Genomic DNA, 14,357 nt, shown 5'->3' with positions numbered 1-14,357 from the left:
TCTTAGAGTTATATGCAGCAATGTATCTACCACCCAAAGCAGGACATAGAACATTTCTGTCTCTTCACAACATTTCCTTGCATCCCTTTTCAAGCAACCCCAAGCCTCTACTGCCCTAAGCACCCATTTGTCATATCTGTGACTATGCATTAATTTTGATTATTCTTGGAATTTATAAAAAATGGAATCATATTGGGAATCATATTGTGCTTGGCTTCTTTCACTTAACTTTTTTTTTTTTTTTAAAGATTTTATTTATTTATTTTAGAGAGAGTGCACAAGTTGTGGGAGGAGCAGAGGGGAAGGGAGGGGAAAAGAATCTCAAGCAGACTCCGTGCTGAGCATGGAACCAGGCATGGGGCTCGATCTCACCACCCTGAGATCATGACCTGTGCTGAAACCAAGAGTCGGACGCTCAACCGACTGTGTCATCCAGGCGCCCCTCACTTGACATGGTTTTGAAATTCACCCTTGTATTGTGTGTATCAGGAGTTTGTTATTATTTCATTGTTCAGTAGTATTCCACTGTATGAATAGACAACATTTACCCCCTCTCCTTTTGGTGGATGTTTGGGTTGTTTCCGGTTTGAGACTGTTATATATAAGGTCACTGTGAACATTTCTATAAAAAATGTCTTGTGGCCATATGTTCTCATTTCTCTTGAGTCAGTACCCAGGAGTAGCATTGTTGGTTCTCAGGGTAAGTGTGTGTGTGTTAAACTTTATAAGAACATCCAAACACACAAACAATGAATCATGGAACACTTCATCTAAAACTAATGTTGTAATGTATGGGGATTAACATAAGAATAAAAAAAAAAAAAAAAAAAGAACATCCAAACAGTTCTCCAAACTAGATGTACCATTTTATACCCCACTAGTATTGTGTGAATGTATTGGTTGCCCTGCATGATTGCCAACGTGTAGTGCTGTCTTTTTTATTTCAGCCATTCTAGAGGGTACAAGATGGGTATTGCATTGTGGTCTTAATTTGCATTTCTCTGGTGACTAATGATGTTGACCACCTTTTTGTGTGCTGGTTGACCGTTCAGATATCTTCATTTTGAGGTGGGTATGTAAGCCTCTTGCCCATTTCCTAATTGGATTTTTGTCTTTTTACTGTTGATTGGTGGGAGTTCTTTTATGTATTCTGGAGACATGTCCTTTGTCAGATAGATGTATGGGCTGCAAATGTGTTTTTCGAATCTGGGGTTGCATATTCATCTTGTTAGTGATTTTGATGAGCAGATATTTTTAATTTTGATGGAGTCATGTCTATGATTTTTTTTTTCTTTTATGGTTAAATCTTTGCCTACTCTTTGCACCGGTTTTCTTCCAGAAGGTTTATAGTTTTAGTTTTTCCATTTAAATCATGACCCATTTCAAATGAATTTTGTATATGGAATGAGATAGGAGTCACGATTTAGTTTTGTTTTTTTTATAATGTGGATATCCACTTGTTCCAGCAATGTTTGTTAAAAAGACTTCTCTTTCCTCATTGGATTGACTTGGCAGTTCTGTCAAAAATAAATTGACCATGTATGTCTAGGTCTATTTCTAGACTGTTCTGTTCCAATCATTTTTATGCCTGTTCTTGTGCCAATACCACACTTTATTTCTGTGGCTTTATAGTAAGTCTTAAAATCAGGTAGCATAAGCCCTCCCAACATTATTATTCTTTGTCAGATTGTTTTGGCTATTCTAGATCCTTTGTATTCCACACAAATTTTACAGTCCTCTTACCTCTTTCTTCATTCAGCCTGGTTTGTAGTTTTTACTGTAGAAGTCTTACAAATCTAATGTTAATTTTTTCTTAAATATTTTATATTATTGATGCTATTGTAAATGGAACTGTTACTTAAATTTCATCTTCAAATTGTTTGCTGCTTCTGTATAGACATTAATTGTTGTATATCAACTTTGTATTCTGCAACCTTTTAAAATTGACTTATTCTGATAGTTTTTTTTTTTTTTTTTAATATTCCACAGGTTTTTTTATGCACACAATCCTACTGGTATGCTATTAACAACAGGTTTATTTTTTTTTCCAGTCTTTATGCCTTTTCTTTTTCTTGCCTGATTGCACTGACTAGCACCTCTGGTCTGTTGTCACATAGAAGTGGGAAAGGTGGATATCCTTGTCTTGTTTCCAGTAATAGAGAGGGGAAGTCCAGTGTTTCCCCAGGAACCTGGCTCTTAGATTGTCCAGTTAGTCCTCTTTTGGGTTTAGGAAGTTGCCTTCCATATCCACTTTGCTGAAAGTTTGAATAGATGTCGAATATTTTCAGATGCCTTTTCTGTATCTTTTTAAGTTAGTATCTTTTTAAGTTAGTATCTTTATTTTGTTAGTATTTTGAATGACATCAATTGGTTTTTGAATGCTTAATCAGATTTGCATTCCTGAGAGAAATCCTACTTGGTCCTGATGTATTATCCTTCTTGTGTACTACTGGACTTGATGTGTTAATGTTTCGTTAAGTATTTTTATATCTTTGTTCATGAGAAATACTAGATTGAAATTTTTTTCTTTTTTTAAATCTTTGTCAAGTTTTGGTTGTCAGATTTATGCTGACCTCATAGAAATAGTTAAGAAGTTCCTCTTTTGTTATTTTCCAACAGTGTGTATAGGGTGGTTTTTGTTTTTAAGTTTTTGGTAGAGTTTACCAGGAAGACATTTGGGCATAAAGGTTTTTTGTGGAATGGTTTTGATTATGGACTCAATTTCTGTAATAGTTACAGGATTGTGTAGATTTTCTGTTTCTTTTTGGATCACTTCTAGTAATTCGTGTTTTTTAAGGAATATTTCATTTCATTTAAATTGTCAAATTTGTTAGCATAAAATTATTAGCTCAAAATGTTCCCTTATAATTTTTATATCTGTAGGATCTACAGTTATGTCCCTTTAAAAATTTCTGATATTGGTAATATATGTTTACTTGCTCTTTTCCTTGCTAGGTGTTTATCAATTCTTTCAGAGAACCAACTTTTTATTGTTTTTTTTTTTTTTTTCATTTATTTATATCCTTGTTCTTATTATTGGTTTTGTATTTTAATGTTATTCTTTGTCTAGCTTCTTAAAGTGGGAACTTAACTCCCTGATTTTATATATTTCTTCTTTTCTAATAAAAGCATTTAAAGCTGTAAATTTTCCTTTAGACTGCTTAGCTGCATCCCTCAGATTTTTATAGGTTGTCTTTTTACTACTGTCTATTAGAAGATATTTTCTAATTTTTCTTGTGCTTTCTTCTTTGACCCAGAAGTTATTTAGAACTTCTTTGATAATTATTGACACTGGTTTTATGGCCTGGCATATGGTCTGTCTTGGTGAATGTTCCACGTGCACTTGAATGAGTGTAACGTTTCATTATTGTCATTTCAGGTTACATTGATTTGTGGTGCTCAAATCTATATCCTTACTGATTTTTTTGGGAGTTGCCGGCAGGGGTGGGGGGGTCTGCTTTTTCTTTCACCTACTGAGAGAGGTGTTGAAATTTCCAGCTGTGGTTGTAAATCTGTTTTTTCATTTAATTTTATCAATTTCTTGTTTCATGTATTTTGCAGCTCTTTTGATAGGTATGAATTGCCCCTTTCATCAGTATGGAATATTCCTCTTGATATCTAGTAATTTTTTTTTTGATGTTTATTTTATCTGATAATTAATATTGGCACTCTTGTTTCTTAACCTTGGTGTTTGCGTAGAAAATTTTATTCAACCTTTTACTGGTAGCTTGTTTGTCTTTATAAAGTGTGTTTCTTATAAACAGCATATACTTGGGTCTTGCTATTTTATTCATTCTGACAACCCCTTTCTTTTACATTTAATCTAATGAATGATACAGATAGGTCTGCCTTCCATCTTGGTATTTGTTTTCTATTTGTCCTGCTTGGGTTTTGTCCCTCTTCTTTTCTGTTGCCTTTTGAATGAATTGTGTATTAGTTAGTATTTGCTGATATTTTAGCATCCTGTTTATCTTCTCTGTTGACTTTTTTGCTTTTACCTCTTGGTGTTATTTTTTTAGTCATTGCTCCAGAGTAGAGGTTGACAAACTAGAGCCCGTAGGCCAACTCCGGTCCACGTGTTTTTGTAAAGTTTTATTGGAATGCAGCCATGCTTGTTAATTTACGTATTACCTCTGGCTGCTTTGCCTTACAGTGGCAGATTTGGGTAGTTTGACAGAGACCTATGACCCGCAAAACTCAATTTGTGTACTGTCTGTCCCTTTACAGAACAATTTGCTGACTCCCTGTGTAGAACTACCCTGTCCAGTACGGTAGCCACCAGCCACATGTGGCCATTGAGTACTTTTATGGCCCGGCGTAAAATGAGATGTGTTGTCGATTTAATGTACACACCAGATTTTGAAGAATTGATGACATGTTGAAATGATAATATTGTGGGTATATTGGGCTAAATAAAATATTATTAAAATTAACTTCACTGGTTTCTTTTCACTTTTTTTTTTTTTTTTTTAATGGTGGCTCCTAGAAATTTTAAATGGCATTTGTGGTTCACATATTTCTGTTTTCCAAGCACTGCTCTAGAAATTATAATGTGCCTCTTTCATGTATCACAGTGGATCTTCAAGTGAAAATCACACTACTTCATGGACAACCTAGGACTCTTAAAATAGTCTCTTTCCATTTACCTCCCTCTCATCCTTTGTGATCTTTTGGCTCCTATTTTACTTCTCCATATGCTGTAAACTTGATATGGTGGTGTTTTTTTGTTCCTTTCCTTTTCTTTTTTTAGACAGTTAATGCTTGTGAAGAAAATAAGGGGCTGAAGTATGGTGAAAATAGCATTAAGTATAAACACAAACATGCAGGCCTTCCTCATTAAAGGTATAGTGCAGATTGGGGGGGCTGGGGGGCCCTGTGGTTGAGGGGAAAGTCGCCGCAGCCCTGAACCTCACTTCTCTTAGCTTTAGCGAGTGGACTCTTAAGACGCTGGGAGCGCTCTCACAGCAGCTGAGCTTCTCCCCGGGGCTGTTAGCTGTGCTGACAGAAATGAACATCAGCTCCTTTGGCTGTTTGCATTGGTATGGTGGCACATACTTCTTTTCTTGTCCGTGATGGATTCAGTGTCCAGAATATTCAAGGAGCCTATAGTCAATAACTGGACAAAGCTCTAGGGCTTAGATTCTGGGAGACTGGACCGGACATAAATTGCTTGAGAAGGCGATTTGGTTGGGTGGCATGAAATCTGAATAAATACAGGTTAGCATGGTGTTTGAAGAATCCTTCTTTCCAGTGGATGTGAAAATACTTAAAATCTCCCTAGTAGGTATTTAGTCTCCGTAAATAAGCCCTGAAGTTTGAAACCTTCCCGAAAGACAGGTGCTATTACCATTCTCATTTTATTAAGAATGTTCTCTAATTAAAGAAAATGGTTTTGCAAAGCCACTTTGCCCTGAAGAGATTTTGGTCAGTTGTGTCTCCGGATTATTTACAGTTTGCGTTTTTTTCAACTGTTGGGAAAAACCCTTTGGCTAGTCTCTTCTTTCTTGTGTTTTCTGTCTGTGAGACTCCATTTCAGCCTTCCTTGACAGTGTAGTAGCTCCTGGGAATTCCTGCTTATGTAGGAAACGCTAAAGCATATATCAAAGTTACGGTTTTCAGATTCCACATAGTTGTCATAGAAAGTTAGTGCTTTCTCAAAGTGACTGAATGAGCATATTACATTAGCAACAAGGGGAGCTGCCCTTTCACTCTTCCCTTCAGTAAATACCCATCCAGAGCCCAGTATCTGCCTCTGTTTTCTCATCTTAAATGAGGCATTTTGTTGGGAAAAAAATGCTAAGGTCCCTTCTGGCTCTTAAATTCCAGATGTTTTTACACCGTATGCAGGGCAGAGCATACGGAGGAAACTGATACAATCTCTAGAGATCCTTTGCTTCTCTCCGCAGGTAGTAAGCAGTTTCTTCTCAACCTAAGACTGAGAGTTTTGAAAATGCCCATGGTTGGAGAATTTTCAGATAAGGAGTATATAATAAAAATTAAAAATAGAGCTACACTGTGACCCAGCAATTGCACTACTGGGTATTTACCCCAAAGATACAGATGTAGTGAAAAGAAGGGCCATACGCACCCCAGTGTTCATAGCAGCAATGTCCACAATAGGCAGACTGTGGAAAGAGCCGAGATGTCCTTCAGCAGATGAATGGATAAAGAAGATGTGGTCCATATATACAATGGAATATTACTCAGCCATCAGAAAGGATGAATACCCAACTTTTACATCAACATGGATGGAACTGGAGGAGATTATGCTAAGTGAAATTAGTCAAGCAGAGAAAGTCAGTTATCATATGGTTTCACTTATTTGTGGAACATAAGGAATAGCACGGAGGACATTAGAAGAAGGGAAAAATGAAGGGGGGGAAATTGGAGGGGGGAGACGAACCATGAGAGACTATGGACTCTGAGAAACAAACTGAGGCTTCTAGAGGGGAGGGGTGTGGGGGGATGGGTAAGCCTGGTGATGGGTATTAAGGAGGGCACATGTTGCATGGAGCACTGGATGTTATATGCAAACAATGAATCATGGAACACTACAGCAAAAACTAATGATATATTGTATGGTGACTAACATAACATAATAAAATAAAATTAAAAAAAAATCAGATTGGGTGAACCAGTGTCACAAGTGAACCCGTGAAAGCCTTATACTACACTGAAATAATAAAGTAGCACACCAAATGAAGAAAAGATCCTTGACCGTTTTAGTGGGTACTGCCTTTTAAATTCCCACCAGCCATCTCTGTACTAGAATGTCTCAGAAGCTTCTTCTCCCTGTGATTTCAATACGATTAGAAACCACTAGCCTGGGGCGCCTGGGTGGCTCAGTCGTTAAGCGTCTGCCTTCGGCTCAGGTCATGATCCCAGGGTCCTGGGATCGAGCCCCACATCGGGCTCCTTACTCAGCGGAAAGCCTGCTTCTCCCTCTCCCACTCCCCCTGCTTGTGTTCCCTCTCTCGCTGTCTCTCTCTCTGTCAAAAAATAAATAAAATCTTAAAAAAAAAAAAAAAAAGAAACCACTAGCCTGTGGCAGAACATACTCGGACTCAGCCTTTCTGTCCTTTGTGTCTTGGTCCTCTGTTTACACCTTCATTGCTTTCCTGCTTCTGTGACGTAGAGGGGGTTGCCTCTGGCTTTCAGACTTCTCCCCCCGCCTCCCCCCATCTCAGAATGTCTCTGCAGCCTGAGCACCACCCGTCTTGCCTGGTGGTAGCTCACTCAGCAATTGAGGAATGCCTTCGGAAGCTCCATGTTGCCCATCTCTTGTTGCTTTTTTCTTGCCCCTCCTGGCTCCATGACATCCCTGCAGAAATCCTTATTCAGCTTTGTCTTTTTTTTTTTAACTTTTTTTTTTTTAATGGAGGTATAATTGCCATACAGTATTAGATTAATTTCAGGTGTACAACAACACACTGATCCAACAATACTGTACATCACTTGGGGCTCACCACACTAAGTGTCGTCACCATCTGTCACCATGCAGCGCTGTTCCAGTATTATTGCCTGTATTCCCTACCCTGTACCTTACATCCCTGTGACTGATTGGTCACTGGAAGTTTGTACCTCTTAATCCCCTTCACCTTTTTGCGCCCCCCTCCCCGCGCCACACACACCTCCCCACCTCTCTGGCCACCAGTGGTTCCTTCCATTCAGCTTTAGCTGTTGCTGCTTCTCCTGGGGGAAGTGTCCTGCTGGGTCACTCTTGTTTGCTCCTGGGTTCTATAGCTTAGGAAGCTTAGGAACAGGCTTCACTTCTGTGTCTTTCTCTTAACCATGTGACGTTTCTCCAGTCTGCACATTCCCTTGGATAGAGCGTCTGCTTCTGGAAAGGAATGTTGGCAAACCTAGTGTCCCTCTTGTGGGTTAAGTGTATTTTAGCAGAGAAGGTGTTTCCCGTGGCACTTTTTAAACCATTAAAGTGATGAAATGCACATAATCTTTAAAATTTTGCCTCAACAGGAGTATATAAAATGAAGGGGAGAAGACTCTTGCCCCTCCCTCCCTGGCTCTTCTTCCAGCTACTGTGACCATTTTCCTTTAAGCAATACATATCTTGTCTTGTCAACTTTGACCAATATATCTGGGTCAGTTCTGTAAAGGAGTATAAATTTAGCGCAGGCAGTTACCTTCCATCTCTCTCTGTTTCTCTTCTCACCATGATTAGTTACACTGTTAACTATCATTTTGTGTCTGTACTTCTGTGCTTTCTTGAGAAGTCGATTTTAGGAGATGGCAGCAGGTGTCCAGCATGTATAATCTTATGATTGTCTTAATGCAGTTCTCTGAAGGAAAGAAGTTGCATGGTGGGGCCCATTGGGAAGAAAGTGTATTCCTGTGTCATTAAAACTTTGCTACCCAACTGAGAATCTTCCAAATATCCCAGCCTTTTTTGTGTGGGTTTTTGTTGTTGTTTTTTTTGAGGGAAGTACTTTTCCCTGGGTGACTTTGATTTCTTTCCTTTTTTGCATATGTAGTGTATGGTTAATAAATGCTATAAAAATGTGTCTGTTTCAACTAATTGATAACGTTGTTGGATATAGAATTCTAGATCCAAAAAATTTTACCTGTTAAGAACCTTAAATACATTGTTCTTCCCACTGTCATCATTAATCTGCTTTCCTGTTTTCTGTGTCTTTGTATCTCTCAAACCTAATCTGGAGTCTGACCCAGAGTTATAGCTCAGATGTTTGGTGAATTGGTGAATGAATAAATATGCAAGTGCCACTTTTAAGTGCAGGCTCTGGGCTAGGTCCTTCATGTTTTTGTTTTTGTTTTTTTGAGAGAGAGAGAGAGCACGTGCGGGTGGGGGAGGTAGGGGGGGCAGAGGGAGAAAGATAATCTTTTTTTTTTTTTTTAATATTTTATTTATTTGACAGAGAGAGAGAGAGACAGCTAGAGAGGGAACACAAGCAGGGGGAGTGGGAGAGGGAGAAGCAGGCTCCTGGCCGAGCAGGGAGCCCGATGCGGGGCTCGATCCCAGGACCTTGGGATCATGACCTGAGCCGAAGGCAGACGCTTAACGACTGAGCCACCCAGGCGCCCCAGGAGAAAGATAATCTTAAGCAGGCTCCATGCTGAGCGTGGAGCCTGACACAGGACTCGTTCTCATGACCCTGAGATCATAACCTGAGCCGAAATCGAGAGTCGGACTCTTAACTGACTGAGCCCTGGTCCTTCATGTTTTAGCTCTTATGATGCTCATAGCAGCATTGTCAAGGAGGTGAGGTTTGTCCACATCTCCCAGAGGCTCAGGGAGATTAAAATTCTAGGCAAAGACGATGGATTTGATACCAGTTTATCTGCAGAGCTCTGCTCTTTCTTCCATGCCTCCCCCAACCCCCACATATTCCCGGGTCTGTTCTCAAGGGAAGAAGGTACTCAAACAGATTGCAGCTAGGTACATGCCATATAGGGGATAATTGCTTGACTGTAGTCACCACATCACCTAAGAAAACCTCTAAGAGCTTGTATCTTTTCATTTAAAAGCAATATCCTGGGAAGCAGAAGAGAGGCCCTTTTGGATTTCTGCTTAAAAGATCCCAAAGCTTTCATTACAGAAAAATTTCAAACATATACAAAAGTAGGGAAAATAATATAACAAAGTCCTAGCTAGCTAGCTATCACAGAGTGTCACCAGTCAGCGTGTGGCCAGTCCTATTTTATTAGTACTCTTTCTCTCCTTCTCCCTTCAGATAATTTTGAAGCAAATCACAGATGGCATATCCTTTCAGCCTTAGGTCTCTGTACGTATAAAGATTAAACAGTCACTTAAAACTACAATGCCACTAACAAAAAAAAAAATTAACAGTGACTCCTTAATATCAGATAGCCAGTGTTCAAACTTCCTGCTCACACATTTTTAAAAAATAATTGTTTTGTTTGAGCTCTGGTTTCCAAACAATTCATATATTACATTTGGTTGATGCATCTCATCTCAGTCTATGAATTCCTTCTCTCACTGGATTCTCCCACAACCCCCACCGTGCTTCAGAAACTAGGTTGTTAGCTCTGTAGAATTTCCCATTTTCTGGAGCATTCTTTTAAGTTTGTTTAACATGTTCCCTGACTACTATATTTATAATTAACTGGTAGTAAGATCTGTAAACTTGATCAGATTCAGGACTGACATAATGGCAAGAATATTTCATAGATGGTGATGTATATTTCCTCTTGCGTCACATTGGGCTTGTCCTCATCTCTTTAGTTACCTGGAGATACAGTTCATACAGAAAAAGAATAAATTCTTTAACCTCTCCCCTCAATACACCTTTTAAAAACCAGCTTCAGAATAAGTTAATTGGTTTCCTGTCAGCTAACAGCAATGTGATTTTGTTTTGTTTGTTTATCATGAGGTTTTAAAAATACATATTTTTAAATATATTTGAGTATATTACAGTTGTTCTTCTTTTTGATGCTCTGATTATCTTGTTTCTGAGCAGTGGGAACAATTTTGAGGTGACTCGTGAGTCCTCTGAGACAATCCCAGTAGCCTTTAATAACCTCTTTGACTTCTGGTATTCTTTATTCCAGGCTCTTCTCTACATTTTCTACCTTATATTTAGAGTTAGCCGAAAATTTCTCCAAAGGGCCTGTTCCTTTTGATGGAAAATGGTATTTAGAAACTGTAATCTGGGTTCTAAGGGTGTTTATTGATGATGGATTCATTGTTATTCATAGTGTTTTTGAATTAAAAGGGCTAGCAAGGAATTCTTCCTTCTTTCCATCCTTCCTTTTTCTTTTTAAGATTAGTTTATACAGGCTCCATCGGTTAAGCGTCTGCCTTCGGCTCGGGTCATGATCATGATCAAGCCCTGCGTCAGGCTCCCTGCTCAGCGGGGAGCCTTCTTCTCCCTCTCCCTTGTCAAATAAATAAAATAAATAAAATCTTTAAAAAGTTTAGCTTATACTGATACTTCCAATTCCAGTTAGACTCCTGGACTTACTAACTTCTTTTAGTTTCTTTTTTTCTTATGCTGAAAATTTTGGTTCTTAATGATATTAAAGTAATTATTTATTTGCTTTATAGTACTATGAATAATAATTTCAGAATAACTATAATAGTATCATTACAAATAATGTAATTATTGAAAATAATTTTTTTGCAGTAATTTTTTCATGTATATGACTAGAGATAAACAAATTACCTTATTTTAAAATCCCTTGGAATAATTCCTCTTTGTGTGGTTAAGCTACCAACTCAATAAACATTTAGGTTTGTTTCATTTGTAACTTTAGGGATTGGCTTTTTTCAAATCAGTTTTGCTTTGTAATTATGTAGACCATTTGTGTGGTTCCAGAGTCAGATCTCTCAAGCTTCTCTCCCTGCCTTCCCCAGCTTGTTTCCTCCCTCCCTCGTGGCGACCAAGTTTATTAGTTTTTAGTCTGTCCTTCTGTTTTTACAAATTTATTAAGCAACTGCATATATATGCCCTCCCCTCCTGTTGGGTAGATGGTAATGGACCACACATCCTTTTCTCTACCTTCTGTTTTTCATTTAACCTTGTATCTCGGAAGCCACTCTTACCCTGCTTCTGGTGAAATGTGATTGTTTACACTGCAGATGGTTTTAGTGCTCTTGAACCTTTTTAATGAAATGTACTAACTGGCTAAATCTGTGTGGAATCCTAGTTTAAATGATCAACCTCATAGTGAAATTCACGAATACTATATGTTGTACGCGTTGTGAAAAATTAATTCATGACCCCTGCTCTTGTTGAGGAGGATCGTTCCTCGACCCTCTCTCACCTTCCCATCTCTTCCTCTGTCTGGTCAGTATGAAGGTGTAAAGCTCATGGACACACTGTCTGCTTTTTGGAGCAATGTGAAAAGTGAGCGAATGTCCCTATTTTTAAAGCAGATTCTTCATTCCAGGCACTGTGCTAGGTGCTTTACATCTTTTAGAAAATCACTCTTTTTTTTTTTCTAAAGATTTTATTTATTTATTTGAGAGAGAGAGAGAGAGAGAGCACATGAGAGGGGGAGGGCAGAGGGAGAAGCAGACTCCCCGCTGAGCAGGGAGCCCGATGCGGGACTCGATCTCGGGACTCCAGGATCATGACCTGAGCCAAAGGCAGTTGCTTAACCAACTGAGCCACCCAGGCGCCCTAGAAAATCACTCTTAACGCTGTGAAACCCTTGGTGATATTGCTAATTTATGTATGAGAAAGTTGAATCTCAGAGAAGCTGAATAATTTAGCTAGAATTGCACAGAATTCGTACTTACGGGTGTTTGGGATCCATAGCCCTGTGCATGAAGTTGCCTCTTCGGGACATGGCACATCTACACCTGTGAGCTTGCGTGTTTGATAGAGATGCTGTCTAATTTTAAAAAATTACGTTTTCTTAAAACACACACACACACACACACACACAAAACCTGTATTAAAGAAACCCTAAGTTTAGGGGCACCTGGGTGGCTCAGTCGTTAAGTGTCTGCCTTCGGCTCAGGTCATGATCCCAGAGTCCTGGGATCGAGCCCCGCATCGGGTTCCCTCCTCTGTGGGAAGCCTGCTTCTCCCTCTTCCGATCCCCCCTGCTTGTGTTCCCTCTCTCGCTGTCTCTCTCTCTCTGTCAAATAAATAAATAAATAAAATCTTAAAAAAAAAAAAACCCTAAGTTTAAAACCTCTGAATTTCAACCTTACTTCTTTGAGGCGAGGGTTTAGATGTCTAATCCCATGCATCATCAATGTAAAATGGTTAACTTTTTAAAACATTTTAAAAACCCAGAGAACAGAAATGATAGTGGGATGTACAAGACAATATCAAAAATCCTGAAGTGTCAACCTCTGCTCAGCACTGGTCATCCCCTTAGTAGAATCCAGTTGTGGGCTTTTTTATTTTTATTTTTTAAAGATTTTATTTATTTGAGAGAGAGAGAGAGACAGCGCACAGACAGAGAGGGAAAGGGAGAAACAGACTGCCCACTGAGCAGGGAGTCCCATGGGGGGCTCCATCCCAGGACCCTGGGATCATGACCTGAGCTGAAGGCAGACGCTTAACCAACTGAGCCACCCAGGCGCCCCATAGTCTTGGGCTTTGATCGACTGATTGGTTGATGTTAAGTAGAGGCACTGCAGCTAGTCCAGAGGAGGAGGACTTCACAGTGAGAACAGATGGACACATGTTGAGTGTGTTCAGCCTGGGACAGCAGCTGGAGGGAAAGTCAGTAGGAACCATAGTTAAGATCCTGAGATGTCATGATGAGAGGAGTAGTGATTCTGCCCTCACAGGGGATTGAGGAAGAACCCACAGGGAGCTTAAGTAGCATCCCACATAAGAAAACTGAGCAAGGGGACGTGTCTTGCTCCACATCATAGGGCTGGTGCTACCGTAGACAGAGCTCTTTCTGCTGATCAGCTCCCTCCTCTGTGTTGATTTTGGCCAGGCCTAAGTATATTCTGAGGGCTGTGCTAATTTCAGACTGTAAAGGTGGTGGAGACCTTTAACATCTGTTCTAAGTGATTTTTTGTAATAGCTAAGGAGAAACGATCACGGTCCTCCACTCAGCCCTCCCACTTAACTCCTTTCCACAGCTGAACAGTTGGAAGAAAGGATCATTCTGGTCTGAAGGGAGTATTTTAAGATATTGGAATAAACATTGAGCTAGGGTCTGGTTAATATAAAATGCAGAATTTGGGGCACCTGGGTGGCCCAGATGGTTAAGCGTCTGCCTTCGGCTCAGGTCGTGATCCCAGGGTCCTGGGATCGAGCCCCACATCGGGATCCCTGCTCTGCGGGAAGCCTGCTTCTCCCTCTCCCACTCCCCATGCTTGTGTTCCCTCTCTTACTTTGTCTCTCTCTGTCAAATAAATAAATGAAATCTTTAAAAAAATAAAATAAAATGCAGAATTTGAAAGTGTGTAGTTACTAATAAAATGAAACGATTAACCAGGCAAATTGGGTTTCCCACAGAATGTCCCTAAAGACATAAAACCTAGGAGCTTTTAAATCAAGATGCAGGAACAACTCTTACTAGTAACCCCTGTCCCATCTACCTGGCCTGTGCCAGGGAAAGATGAACTGATCTAGCTTGTCTCTTCCCTTTGACTTCTTGGGGGCCTGCAGATCAGGACACCACTGCTTTCTCTCATGGGAGATATGTCAGTAGGATTCCTGAGAATAATATAAAAAGAGGTGCAAGGAACTTGGATAAACAAAGTGTGGTTGACACATACAGTGGAATATTACCCAGCTTCAAAGAGAAGGGAAATTCTGATGCCTCCTACCACATGGGTGAAGTCATGCCATGGGCTAGGGGCGGGAGGGAATGAGGAGCTGTTGGTTAATAGGTGTAGAGTTTCTATTTTGCAAGGTGAAAAGGGTGCTAGAGATTGGTTG

General features: G+C 39.7%; 1 protein-coding gene across 8 annotated transcripts in view; it reads left to right on the top strand.

Moving 5' to 3' along the window:
* PARN (poly(A)-specific ribonuclease) overlaps positions 1–14,357 on the top strand; it is a 305,400-nt gene that overhangs the window by 116,039 nt on the left and 175,004 nt on the right. Inside the window, exons 23-24 of one of the 8 annotated variants that reach the window (XR_010411850.1) lie at positions 948–1,068; positions 4,228–4,404. The exons of 6 other annotated variants lie outside the window; for them this stretch is intronic. The gene's annotated coding sequence lies outside the window, so the exon portion shown is untranslated. Of the gene's footprint in view, positions 1–947; positions 1,069–4,227; positions 4,405–14,357 lie in introns of those variants that run through there. One more of the 8 variants, XR_010411849.1, reaches the window with a different exon arrangement.

The sequence above is a fragment of the Mirounga angustirostris genome, unplaced genomic scaffold (assembly GCF_029215605.1).
Source record: "Mirounga angustirostris isolate CCGP_5_RB_7025 unplaced genomic scaffold, mMirAng1.0.hap1 SCAF_5, whole genome shotgun sequence".
Lineage (NCBI taxonomy): Eukaryota > Metazoa > Chordata > Mammalia > Carnivora > Phocidae > Mirounga > Mirounga angustirostris.
The sequence above is the reverse complement of the archived record's forward strand: the minus strand, read 5'-3'. Positions and strand labels throughout refer to the sequence as shown.